Consider the following 12,417-nt stretch of genomic DNA (forward strand, 5'->3'; position numbering starts at 1 on the left):
GTAACATTAATTGATAATGAGAGATTAAGGGGCCTTATCTCTGTTTTGACTTTATTTAAAGTGCATCCATAGAATTTGAAAAAGACTGTATGATATTAATAATGGATGGGATTACAAATTCTGTCTCTTCCATAAATATTAAGATGACATTGGAATAGGTTGCAGTCTTGCAACAGTTGTTATGGAGCGTGAAGCCTTTAATGTTGGGTGAATTGTTGGGAAGGCGAATAAGTGGATCAATGGAAATAGGGGGCTGCCTTGACGGGTGCCTTGTTGAAGAGTAAATGAGTCAGATAAAGAGTTATTGATCTTGATATTTGCAGAGAAGCCGGCAAATAGTGACATAGCCATTTTTATAAACGTATCACCAAGTGTGCACCTGTTTAGGGTTGCGTCCAAAAATGGCCAGGTAACTTTATCAAATGCTTTTCTGCTTCAAGCTCTATGTCAGCCGAGGGGGAGTTAGATAAGGAAGCTCTTTCAATAATGAGTTAGGTATGATTTTTGCGGTGATAGGTTCAAGACGTGTGGGTAAGATCTTTGCATAGATTTTTGCTTCCATCTTGATGACGGAGATCAGTCGAAAGTATTTGGAGTCCAGAATATCTTTGCCTTCTTTGGAGATTACTACTGTACTAGCAACCGCAGCAGTGCCTGATACTTGACCGGATGACGCAAAGTAGTCAAGCACCAACTGTAGGGGGAGATAATCACAACCTTCACAGATTTGTAAAAACGAATGGGAAAGCCGTATTGCCAGAAGAGATCCGTTTGACAGACTCTAGTATTTCTTTCTTGTCCAATGGCTTGTTTAAATTCACCTTATCATTGTCTAAGATATGAGATTGTGAAATGGAGTTGAGGAAAGCTAGTCACCACTCTCAGAAGGGTAAGACAGAGGGGGTATACAATTTGGCATAAAAGTCTCTGAAAACCTTCAGAATATCATTAGAGATGGTTTTAATTTTAACAGCAGTCTTTAATAATAGAAATGATGGAGTCGTGTTTTTATTTCAAGAATGCAGCAAGGGATGTCCCAGCTCTGTTAAGGTAAAAAAAAATTTGCCAGGGATGAACGCTTTTACTTATAATAAAGTTGTATCTATAGTTCTAGCTTTTTGAGCAGCTCAAAATTCTGAGAGTTTTTAGTGTTCCTAAATTTGATTTTGTGAAGCTTAATTTCTTTTGAGAGAAGTTCAATAGACTGGTTGATCTCATTGTTTTTGCGTGCCATGCAATTGATATGTTCCCTTATTGATCACTTTAGAGCATCGCACAGTGTCATCGGAGAGGATACAGATTATTCGTTCTCCTATAAAAATAGTTTGACTGCTGGGACCTACGGCTTTCAGTTCCTTCGGGTCTTCAAAAATGTCATTATTCATGCGGCATGATCTAGCTTTTGGGCAAGGTGGGATAACTTTTAGGCAGATTGTAATGGCAAATGCCACTGCTTTTAGTAATTTCTATATGATTAGAAGAGCTCCTGCATGCAAAGGGCCCATGAGGGAACCATAGGGGAGTTATTGACAGATCGACTGGATGGGAGAAGACACACCACCAAAACAGAATAAACACAGCAAGCAAAATGAGCCAAAAGAAAAAAATAGGGGGAAAAAACAGACACAATAGAGGCCACCCCTAAATGTATGTGTGTATTGGCATTTATATAGCGCACTACTTACCCGTAGGGTCCCAAGGCGCTTCGACCGCTGCGAAACCCTTCCTGGCTTCCCTGAGAGATGGTCCCTTAATGGGTATCTCCAGGGTGAGACCAGGCATCCCCGGCGGTCTGGTGGGGCCGTTAGTGAAGATGAGGCAAGCTAATGCCCAGAGTTGCCGAGTGTGATCGCTGATCAGAGTGGGCACCGAGGCGAGAGAATTATCGAGTCCGCTGACCCTGGTCCAGAAACCTGCCGTGCCGGGAATCGAACCCTGGTCCCGGGCCGTCCTCTGCTCTCGGGTCTGCCGCCTCTAACCAGTGAGCCACACTACTTCACTACTCAAATAGGGAAAAAGTGAGGTGGGAAACCCAATATACCCTTGTAGGCTTGGGCAAAGTTAATATTGTCAGGTAATGTGTGCCAGCAGGGGATTTCACTTAAATAATTATTTCTAACTTATATTGAGCAAATTAATACAGTTCAGTTATACACAATCTTGAACCAAAAATCTAATTATTTGTAGCAGTTCAACAATCATGAAGAAATTGATCGAATCAAAAGAGAGAAGAGAAATGACACGGGAATATCGTATAGTCAAAAAATGTATTTTCTTATAATGATTCATGTAGAAAAGGGGACATGCATAATGAAAATGAATCTCAAACAAACACATGAAAAAGGCAAATCATCATAAAAACCTATACTTCATGTGTATAAAACATCCATTCCAGATAAAATATAATGAGTGCTGTATTCTAAAATCATTATACAAAACACTTAAAATATCTCTGGGAACAAGGAATTGGAGAATAAAGTCGAAGTTTCGGTCTTCTGTGGTATAGATCCTTCAGAACATCTTCAGGAAAGTGAGGTAGTATATTAAACAAGCATTTGCATTGCAATAGGTCTCGTATTAGGAAAGTTTGAGCTATTGGTATTGTGAATGCCAAATCTTTTATTTATGTGTTGGTTTTGAAAATAGCGAAATTAATAGCTTTGTCATTTACAATGCCAATCGTTTTAACTTTCGCAAATGTGACACCTATTTGCAATGCAATAGGTCTCGCATTTGGAAAGTTTGAGCTATTGGTATTGTAAATGTCAAAAATTTTATTGACGTGTTTTTGAAATTACTGACATTAATAGCTTTGTCTTTTACAATGTCAAAAGTTATTACATTTGCAAATGTGACACCTATAGCATTTGTATTGCAATGTGTGTGGGGTTGTGAGTGTGTTGGGGGTTTTGTGTGTGGGCTGTGGTGTGTGTGTGCAGTTGTGTGTGTGTGGGTTGTGTGTGTGTGGGGGTGTGTGGGGTGTGTGTTGTGTGTGTGTGTGTTAGTGGGGGGGTTGTGTGGGGTGTGAGTGTGTGTGGTTGTGTGTGTGTGTATCTGGGGTTTTGTGTCTGTTGTGGTTTGTGTGGTGTGTGTGTGGAATTGTGTGTGTGGAGTCTTGTGTGGTGTTTTGTGTGTGGGGGTTGTGTGGATGTGTGTGTGTGGTGTGTGTGTTGGTGTGAGTGAGGGGGTTGTGTGTGGGGGGTTGTGTGTGTGGTGTGTGTGTGTGTGATGTGTGCATGTAGTTGTGTGTGTGGGATTGTGTGTGTGTTTGGTTGTGTATGTGGGGTTGTGTTTGTGTGTTGAGTTGTGTGTGTGTTGTGTCTGTTGGGTTGTATGTGGTGTTGTGTGTGGGGTTGTGTGTGGTGTGGGTTGTGTGTGTGTGCGGTTGTGTGTGTATGTGGAGTTATGTGTGTGGGATTGTTTGTGGGGTTGTGTGTGGGGTGTGTGTGTGTGGGGGGGGGTTGTGTGTATGGTGGTTTGTGTGGTGTTGTGTGTATGTGGAATTGTGTGTGTGTCGTTGTGTGTGGTGTTCTGTGTGTGAGGTTTTTTTTGTTGTGTGTTTGTGGGGTGTGTGTGAGGGGCGTGTGTGGGGTGTGTGTGTGTGTGTGTTGGTGTGTGCATGGGGGGTTGTGTGTGTGGGGGGGTTGTGTGTGTGTGTGGTGTTGTGTGTGTGTTTAGTTGTATGTGGGGTTGTGTGTGTGTGTGGTTGTGTGTGTGGGGTGGTGTTGGTTTTTTGAGTTGTGTGTGTCTTGTTGTGTGTGTGGGGTTGTGTGTGGTGTTGTGTGTGTGGTTGTGTATGTGTGGTGTTGTGTGTGTATGTGTATGTGGAGTTGTGTGTGTGGGGTTGTGTGTGTGTGGTGTTGTGTGTGTATGTGTATGTGGAGTTGTGTGTGTGGGGTTGTGTGTGTGGTTGTGTGTGGGGGTGTGTGTGTGCGTTTGGGGGGTTGTGTGTGAGGGGGCAGTATGTGGGGGCTAATGTGTGAGGTGGCAGTGTGAGAGAGAGCAGTGTGTAAGTGCACAGCGCACACAGTTAAATTGTTCTTGGGTTTGCATATATTTGAAAATGTCTGTTATTCAAAACAACTGCATTGTTGGTCACACCTCAGCTGGGAGCGCTGTCTGGGAATGCGAGGATGGGTGCACTAGGCACTTCCTGAGCAGCAGAGATTTTCAAAAGGTTTCTTTATGGCATTCCCTCTCGGCCTGCTGCAGTATAGAGAGGCGGGGGTGGCGGGGAGAGTGGAGAGTCCAGCAGAGTGACGCGATCTGTGGTGGGGGAGGGGGGGGGAATTGAAGCGCGGATGGAAAGTGCCCAAACAACGCAACACACTGCAAAGGCTATTTGAAGCTTGTAGAAGTCTCTGGGTGAAAGCATACCTGTTTGGGTGCGTGAAGTAAACATGAAATTAAAAGTGAGTAAGAGAGGGATGCAGAAAACAGAGGCGGGAGAGTATTGAAGTTGAGGGCAGGCAGCAAGACACACAGAGGTGAGGCAGGCTATGAGTGCTTGGTGGGGAGAGAGTGATATTCAGGAGAATGTAAGCAGGAGGGAAAGAAGGAGAATCCGACAGGGGAATGCGGCTTATCAGGAAACCTTAAGTGAGCTACGGTCAAGTAGTGAATCACACAGAGCAGCGAGCCAGGAGAAGAGTATTTTTTCTGAGAAAGTGAACAGATGCAAAGAGCGATCGGGAAGAAAGGCAGTCACAGGCCCAGCAGAGATTTCAGAAAGGTTTCTTTATGGCATTCCCTCTCGGCCTGCTGCAGTATAGAGAGGCGGGGTGGCGGGGAGAGTGGAGAGGCCAGCAGAGTGACGCGATCTGTGGTGGGGGAGGGAGAGGGAATTGAAGTGCAGATGGAAAGTGCACAAATAACGCACACACTGCAAAGACAATTAGAAGCTTGCAGCAGTCTCTGGGTGAAAGAATACATGTTTGGGTGCGTGAAGTAAACATTAAATTAAAAGTGAATAAGAGCGGGATGCAGAACACAGAGGCAGGAGAGTATTGAAGTCGAGGGCAGGCAGCAAGACACACAGAGGTGAGGTAGGATAAGAGTGCTGCGTGGGGAGAGAGTGATATTCAGAAGAATGTAAGCAGGAGGGAAAGAAGGAGAATCCGAAAGGGGAATGCGATGACCAGGGAACCTGAAGTGAGCTAAGGTCAAGTAGTGAATCACACAGAGCAGTACTTCTTGACTCCTGCGACGGATATCGGGTGGCTTGTGTGCTTATTATCACGGGTACACACCGACTTTGGCCCAGCAGCAATAACTTGCTTCAGGTGCAGGATTTGTCACAGCAGTGGGAGGCAAGGGGTTAGTGCTCAACAATAAATCAAAACAAGCTACAAACGTCTACCAGGGCACAAGTCCTTAAATGGGCAAAGAGGTGTCACGAGGGAGACGGGGAGAGGAAGGAAGAAGAGGGAACGTGGAGGGAAAGTGAATGCAGCAGGGGGCGGAGCGGATCCCTTTGAAGCACGGCCGCCGTGAAAGAAGTGTGTGTTAATTAGGGGGAGGAGAAGTAAGGCCGAGTGTGCTGGGGAAGCAACAGATGGCTTTAATTTGAAGCTCTCGGAGGCAGGCGGCTCGGATAAAAGCGCGGTCACGAGAACTCATGCATTCGTGGAAATCCGCTTTAGTTAAAGTTTTTGGGTTCACCGTAATAGGTCTCTCTACGAGACCTAAAAAAGCAGCCAGGACTGCCATAAGTATTAAAGTAAAACAGGGTCAAATGCTGCAAGCCACAGGAGTCTGACTTCTAAACGGTTGATCATAACCCATGCCCTCTCGTCAGTCCTGGGTATGCTTACAGAACCGCAGAAGAACACAAAGTGTTAGTGTCTGTGCAAAGCACATTACCAGCACACTAATTCAAGCAAGTGATGGCGCTGTGAATTGCATGAGAAAATATTTTGAGGGAATGGGATAACAATAGCAATACCAGCACACTAATTCAAGCAAGTACTGGCGCTGTGAATTGCATGCGAAAGTATTTTGAGGGAATGGGATAACAATAGCAAATGTCCATTAGTTTAACCCCTGGTTGACCCTTGGCAGGGCTGCAGTCTTACCACGGGCACTTACCTCCGTATCCTGCTCCACTCACGAACCCCTGACATGCTGAACTAGCTTATTGCACGAAGCAGCCATGCAATCAACAAGGGGAACATCGTTGGTACTATCTTGCTAAGTGTGTGTAATACAGAACGTAGCAAATACACTTGCCCCAGTCCGTCCTTATTGCAGTGGGACATACATTGCAGAAGAATTGACAAAATACACAACACTTTTTATATTACAAACTACTTAAGATGTGTAATAGAGATATGAGCAAAGAAACCCTAGTCCACGAGGAACCCTGTACCAGTAGAGATAACTGATTTTGCGTTGTCTGGCTTTTACATAATAAGGAGTGAAGAGACTGATTAGTGCATTAGCCACATCCAACATTCACATGTGAAAATGATTTAACTTGCACCTTCTCATGACCTCATTATGTAAACAATTTAATAAAACTGAAATGCAATAAAATCAGCTTCTGACACTATTCTTATATGTTCAAGATGCCCTTTTCCGTTTACACACACACATCAAGAGTGGTATCAACAGAATTTTCCTGCGTGTTAGCACCGAAGCAAGATGTGGAATAAAGGACAAAGTTGTCACATGATTACCAAGGAGGTTACCAAGGAGGTTAAGTAGCACGGGATCGCCTGAACTCTTGTGTGGCATAGACTCACAGCACCGTGCTCGTATGGTTCCCTGACGCCCCGTAACCCACTCAGCCAAACGTAAACTTTACACTCCTATAAAACCCCAAACCGCTTGGTGTCAGCGCCAGGTGGATGGGACCACAAGCTCGCTTTATACATTCAAGTCAGGAGCAATTTCCCATTATTTGTTACTTTTTTACTTAGGGGCATCTAATGGAAAGTTTGTTTGGTCCAGGAAAATGCAAGTAATGCCCAAAAACAGGCGGCCTGCCTCCTCTTTTGAAACCTATTCAGAGGCCGGGGCTGGGCTCTTCAGCATTTCCGACGTCATCCGTTGAAGCCCACGAAAACATTGCTTCAGTAACTGTCAATGATTAGCAAAGATTGCAGCCTCGGTCAGTGTGACTCGCCGAAGAGGCGCTTCCACGCCCTGTCCGGGTTAGTAAGCGCTATATATAAATGCAATTACAATACAATACAATACAATTACTACTTTACAGACATTGAGGACTCTGGAAAGTGCGGCCTGCCTCCGCTGCAGATGTGAAGGGCGGGTATGGCGGACAGTGGCAATAGAGGGGTAGGTGGGGATTCGGAGTCTGCCGGGTGTCTTCGCCCCTAAATGGGATTTGAAATTCTCACATGAGAGTAGGCTCCCGTCTTTTACAGTTTATGAACACCCATTGAAAGATGGGGGTCCACAATTTCACTTTAATTCGATCGCGGTGCTTGTACTTTGATGTGTAACAAGTCCATGATATTTAAACAAAACAAGTGGGATCAAAAACCGTGGAACAGTCTTTTGGCGACTCACGCTGTATAAAAGCAACTGAAATAAGTAAACGTTCAGTCTGTTGTTCACCTTTGAATATTAGCAACGTAAGCCTTTAGAGAGCCGGTGACAAGGGGATACCAAATATTACACAATGCCGGGGCAGCTGAACATTTACCCTGTGAAAATCCACAACAATAAGCAGCTTACGGGGAGAAGTTTAAATAGCGGAGATACAGGGTGCATGTATGATTAATGTAGAGAATGTCCGTGTGTAGTGTACAGTAGGGACTCCCTGGCCATCTGAAATACAACTGGTAAAGTAAAGCTCGTCGTTACCGTCAGTCGAGTTTGTTTACCTTCGGTCGAGTTCATTCTAAACAAACACGTACTACAACAGGAACAAGACGTCAACGCTTCACGTGAAATGGATCCAAAAAAAAAGCCTTTGATGCAGCAGGGGGCGGAGAGCAGGGGGCGGAGTGGGAAAAGCTGCTGGCGTGGTGGGTGATTGATGTGCGTGGGGGGAATCAGATCCCTTTGAAGCTGCTGCCTGCTTGTGGGGACTGGGAGGAAGGGTGACGATATGGGAGGAGAGATGCTGGCCTGAGGCAGAGCGCACCATATGGAGAGGGAGGGGGGTGGGCCGAGTGCAGGAGAAATGCTGCTGGCAGGGGGAAGGCTCGGGCAAGCTCGTGCACGAGGAGCTTGTCACGTGATTCGCTGCTCGTGAACTGTTGAATATCCGGATCGTAAAAAGTCAGCTTTGTGGATGGACGGCATTAGGTCTCTCTACGAGACCTAAAAAGGACCCTTGTATTGAACAGATCAATGGTGAATCAGCTTTAATCAGATTCAAATCCGGAGAGGAACGCAGCTACTCGATACTCTAACTTTCAACAATCAATGTGGACACTTTTCTGATGGTTTCTATTTAGAAATCGTGGTTGTGAGTTTCAGAATGACGCTCCTCTATCCAAAAAGGCAAAACTGATTGACAATTTCCGGTATGCAATTTTCAAAATAGAAATACGGCAAGAACAGGCAGCACTCCTTTGTGCGTAGAACTAATGAAATCATTATTTAAGTGAAATCCCTTGCTGGTACACATTACCTGACAACACCCCTAAATAGGAGCAGAGACAGAGATGTGTGTGTTTTGGGAAATGGGGAAAAACAAGCGAGGGGGAGCACGCTGAAGTATATTAACAACAGAGAAACTTAGGGTCCCTTTGGCGTCATTATGAAAATGAGGGTTATCATGCAATCTCAATTTTCCATTTTTCCTGATTTTTACAGATACATACAGACAGAAAACAATATGTTTTCTGTCTGTATTTATTGTTAAAAGTGTAACAATACAGAAAATGTTGCTTCTTGTGGGTGACTCTCCATGCTGTCTTTTGGGATTTCCAGGACAACAGTTGAACAGAGAGACAGCATGAGAAGTTAAAAAACAGGTTGAAATGTCCCTAAATACCTGCATATGTTAACATATATTTGTATTATATTGGTTATATTTACCAGCGGATATAATGTTTCAATATATTTGGCTGCTAAATTTGTGAACACGCAACAGGCCACAAAGTATAGTTGCATGTTTTTCAGTTAAATAAACGTAAAAAAATACCATTTTATGACTCCATTTAGTCTCAAAACACGAAATAAATATGGATAAATACCAATATGATGGCTCAAAAATAAATATGGATAATACAGACGGAAATGTTAAAAAAATTAATACCATAAAACCGGGAGCCCTACTCATATCACAGTAGATGAGTAGTATCATTAATATGGCTTATCAACATCTGCTGAGCACAACAAGATAAGCTAAAGATATACTCATAATCGTAGTAAAGTATGCAACAATCATTTCATAAATGTCAACACATAGTGCAATAGGGGAGATCTAGGCATTCCAAAGTTGTGACACAGAAAAACAAGTATTGAGAGTCGTCCTACCAATAGCCAATGGAAATAAAACTGGAATAAAATATCCAACTTCAACAGGTTAGCATAGGCTTGGTTCAGTGGCGTAACGAAACTTGAGTGGGCCCCCTGCAAGTTACATGGAGCCAGCCCCCCACCACCACTCCAGACCCATTTAAGCCCATCGTCTGTGCACAGTACACAGTGCCGGAGTGGGCCCACTGGAGCTTGTGGGCCCCATGCACAGCAAGGGCTGTGGGGATATTGTTACGCCACTGGCTTGTTTGCTGCAGTAAGGGCCTCCTTTCAATGTATCATATGAACATTCAGCCCAAGTGACCATGGTAAATTGAAAAAGGAACAAGAAGAGAAAGGCTCCAATAGCCTGCCTGCCAAATTGGTTAAACAGTTACAATACAGCTCCGCGAATCAAAAAATAAGTATCAAATTGAGTGCACAATGCGCCTTCAGTAAATACAATGTTGAGAGAAACAGCATTTATATAAGAAACAAATGGACAACCAAGTAATAATACTAAAAGACCCACAGAGGATCATAATGTCTGGGCACTAAGTAGGTAGAAACATCAGCCATTAACATTGACCCGTTAGTAGGGGCTAGTACAGTAGCAGAGGCATCAGAGAATAATTAAATGTGGCGATTTGGGAAGTGGAGAGTAATGAATCCACACTACAGAAATTTTACAAAGTGTAGGGATGGAGGCAGCAAGAATTAAGTGGAAAGTGGTGAAGAGGTGGGATCATCTCCCATGTAGGCTTCAGATTTATTATCGCGGAAGGCTACCAACTTTGAGGTTCCGTATAGCTCAATATTTTGCTGTTAAAGATAATCTTAAAGTTGGACAAACAAAGGAGTATTGAACTGACTTCTTGATGAGTCTCTTTCTAAGCACAAGGAAGCATTTTCTACAGATAACAGTAACTCTTTCATAATCCTGGGAGATGATAAGTTTTGATCCTCTCCAAGAGATGGATCTGATCTTTCATATATGTGCCAGGATTTCCTCTTAATGTTGGTGTCTCAGAGGTTTAAAGATGAAAGTCTTCCGATGTAATATGTCCTTGGGTTTAAATGATGAAACTGTATGAGCTCTTTCAACCTCACAGTCTCTGAAGAAGGAGGCTGTCAAGAAATTAGGGATCAAAGTAGTTATGAAGATTGCTCCGCCTATTTCTATTGTCTAAGTCAGTGATATCTCTCCTCAGAGAGGCAAGTATGTTGTCCATTTTGTGTAGCCTCTTCGATTGCAGGTTGTTGTGATCTTCCAAGAAATTGATCCTGTTGTCGATGTTGGTAATCCTCATTTAAAGATTCTTCAGGTCCTTCTTAATCACCGCTTCTTTCATTTGCATCACATTTGTGTAGTTTTTGTGCGTTGGGCAATGTCATGAACTGAATTCAGCTTCTTTAGAATAGTCTTTAATGCACAGTTTAATTTATGTTTGACAAGTGAATCAGGACGTGTTGGAATTTACTTTGCTCTTTTTAAATTACTTTTGGATTATTTTTCTTTATAGTCTTTATAGTCTTTATCGTCTTTGTGTTCTCTAATATCCGCCATGTTCATACTGTTCTTCTAAGGTAAGGCAAGCAGCAAGAGCTGGGGGGCTGCGTACTAGGGGGCATTCCTCCTGTGAACGCTCAAGGAGCTAAGGTGTGAGGAGTAAATCGTAATGCAGAACAGTAATAAGAAAGCACTGAGGATCATCACATAGAAGCATCAAAACAGGTAAGATAAGGTTGGAATAAAACAGAGAAAGCAAAAGCTTGTCAAATGTACTTTTGGATAATGGTAATCAGGTCTATATTTCAGGCATAAATTTGCAGCATGTGAGAGATATCCAAAATATTCTTGTATCAAAGACATGGCAAGTTGCTCACAAACATGTTCCAACAGTCACAGGGAGTAATAAAAAAGCAAAGCATCATCCTATGCATGCATATGCATAGTTACTAAATTTAGTATATGCCAAAGTAAGACATCAAAGAGGAGCAAGAAATTCATATAGAACTTGCCAATGGAGAGGGTGGGCTCAGGATTCCGACGTTGCCTTCCATATATACCGCAGCCTCCTGTGTGTTACTTCAAATGTCTCACGGACCGTCATTGATTCAGTTGCAGTAATAGCTTTGCAGAGATGGCATGTAAAAGGAGAGAAGATGAGGGCCTCCTAAACATGGATATGCGACATTCATTACCCGATCATAAAACAGCGCACCAGGAAGAGCCGTCACAGCGGGAAATTGAGCTTAGATGAGCGGCATCGCCATGACAGAAGAATCCGGAAATCGTGTCTGTGCCGACATCTCTGCAGAGGAGTAATGGAGGGCCTCCATGCAGGGGTTTGGGGGCCCTCCAGCAGTTGGACCCCCCCCACACCATTCACCTAATAGGTAGGCCTGGGCAGAGTTTGCAGAGTTCTGCACAGCCGCGCTATGCATTGCTCCGCAAGCGGTGGAATGAGTTAGGTCTCATCGCTCACACTGGATTTTAGCACTGGGTGTTTGTCCTTTGCAGGAAAATCAGCGTCAATGCACCACGCACAGCGCAAGTGGGTGCTGCTTCTTTCTGCCACTTGAGCAGATGTTCTACTCGAGCTGTAGCTTCCTCAAAGTTTCTCAACCTGAGCGGTAACGCCATCCGTGACTGCCCACATTGAGAAATCTCGCCGGGAGATGGTCTGGAGAGAGGTTTTCCTCGCTCGTGCTCACCACCAGAAAAAGTTTAACGGAACTCCGTGCGCCACACAGAGCTTGCAGTGCCAAATACTCCACAAACTCTACAAGCGGACCTGAATTTCGCTCCCAGGTCTGCTCATAGAGGGTGAAATAAAAGAAATACCAAAGCAGTCCCTCGATGAGCAGTCTTTAAAATCAAGAGGAGCCCCTTATACACCCATTGGGACTGGGGCACTTCAACAGTGAAATGAAAAAGATAGTAAAGGGTAACTTTTTGAACGTCTAGTAGGTATCTAC

The 12,417-nt window shown here is 43.9% G+C and overlaps 1 protein-coding gene across 1 annotated transcript in view; it reads right to left on the reverse strand.

Annotated features, from left to right (window-relative positions):
- GNAT2 (G protein subunit alpha transducin 2) overlaps positions 1-11,960 on the reverse strand; it is a 222,106-nt gene extending 210,146 nt beyond the window's left edge. Inside the window, exon 1 of the mRNA XM_086923569.1 lies at positions 11,458-11,960. The gene's annotated coding sequence lies outside the window, so the exon portion shown is untranslated. The remainder of the gene's footprint in view (positions 1-11,457) is intronic.
- Between the last annotated feature and the right edge of the window lie 457 nt (positions 11,961-12,417).

Source organism: Lissotriton vulgaris, chromosome 5 (assembly GCF_964263255.1).
Source record: "Lissotriton vulgaris chromosome 5, aLisVul1.2, whole genome shotgun sequence".
Taxonomy (NCBI): Eukaryota; Metazoa; Chordata; class Amphibia; order Caudata; family Salamandridae; genus Lissotriton; species Lissotriton vulgaris.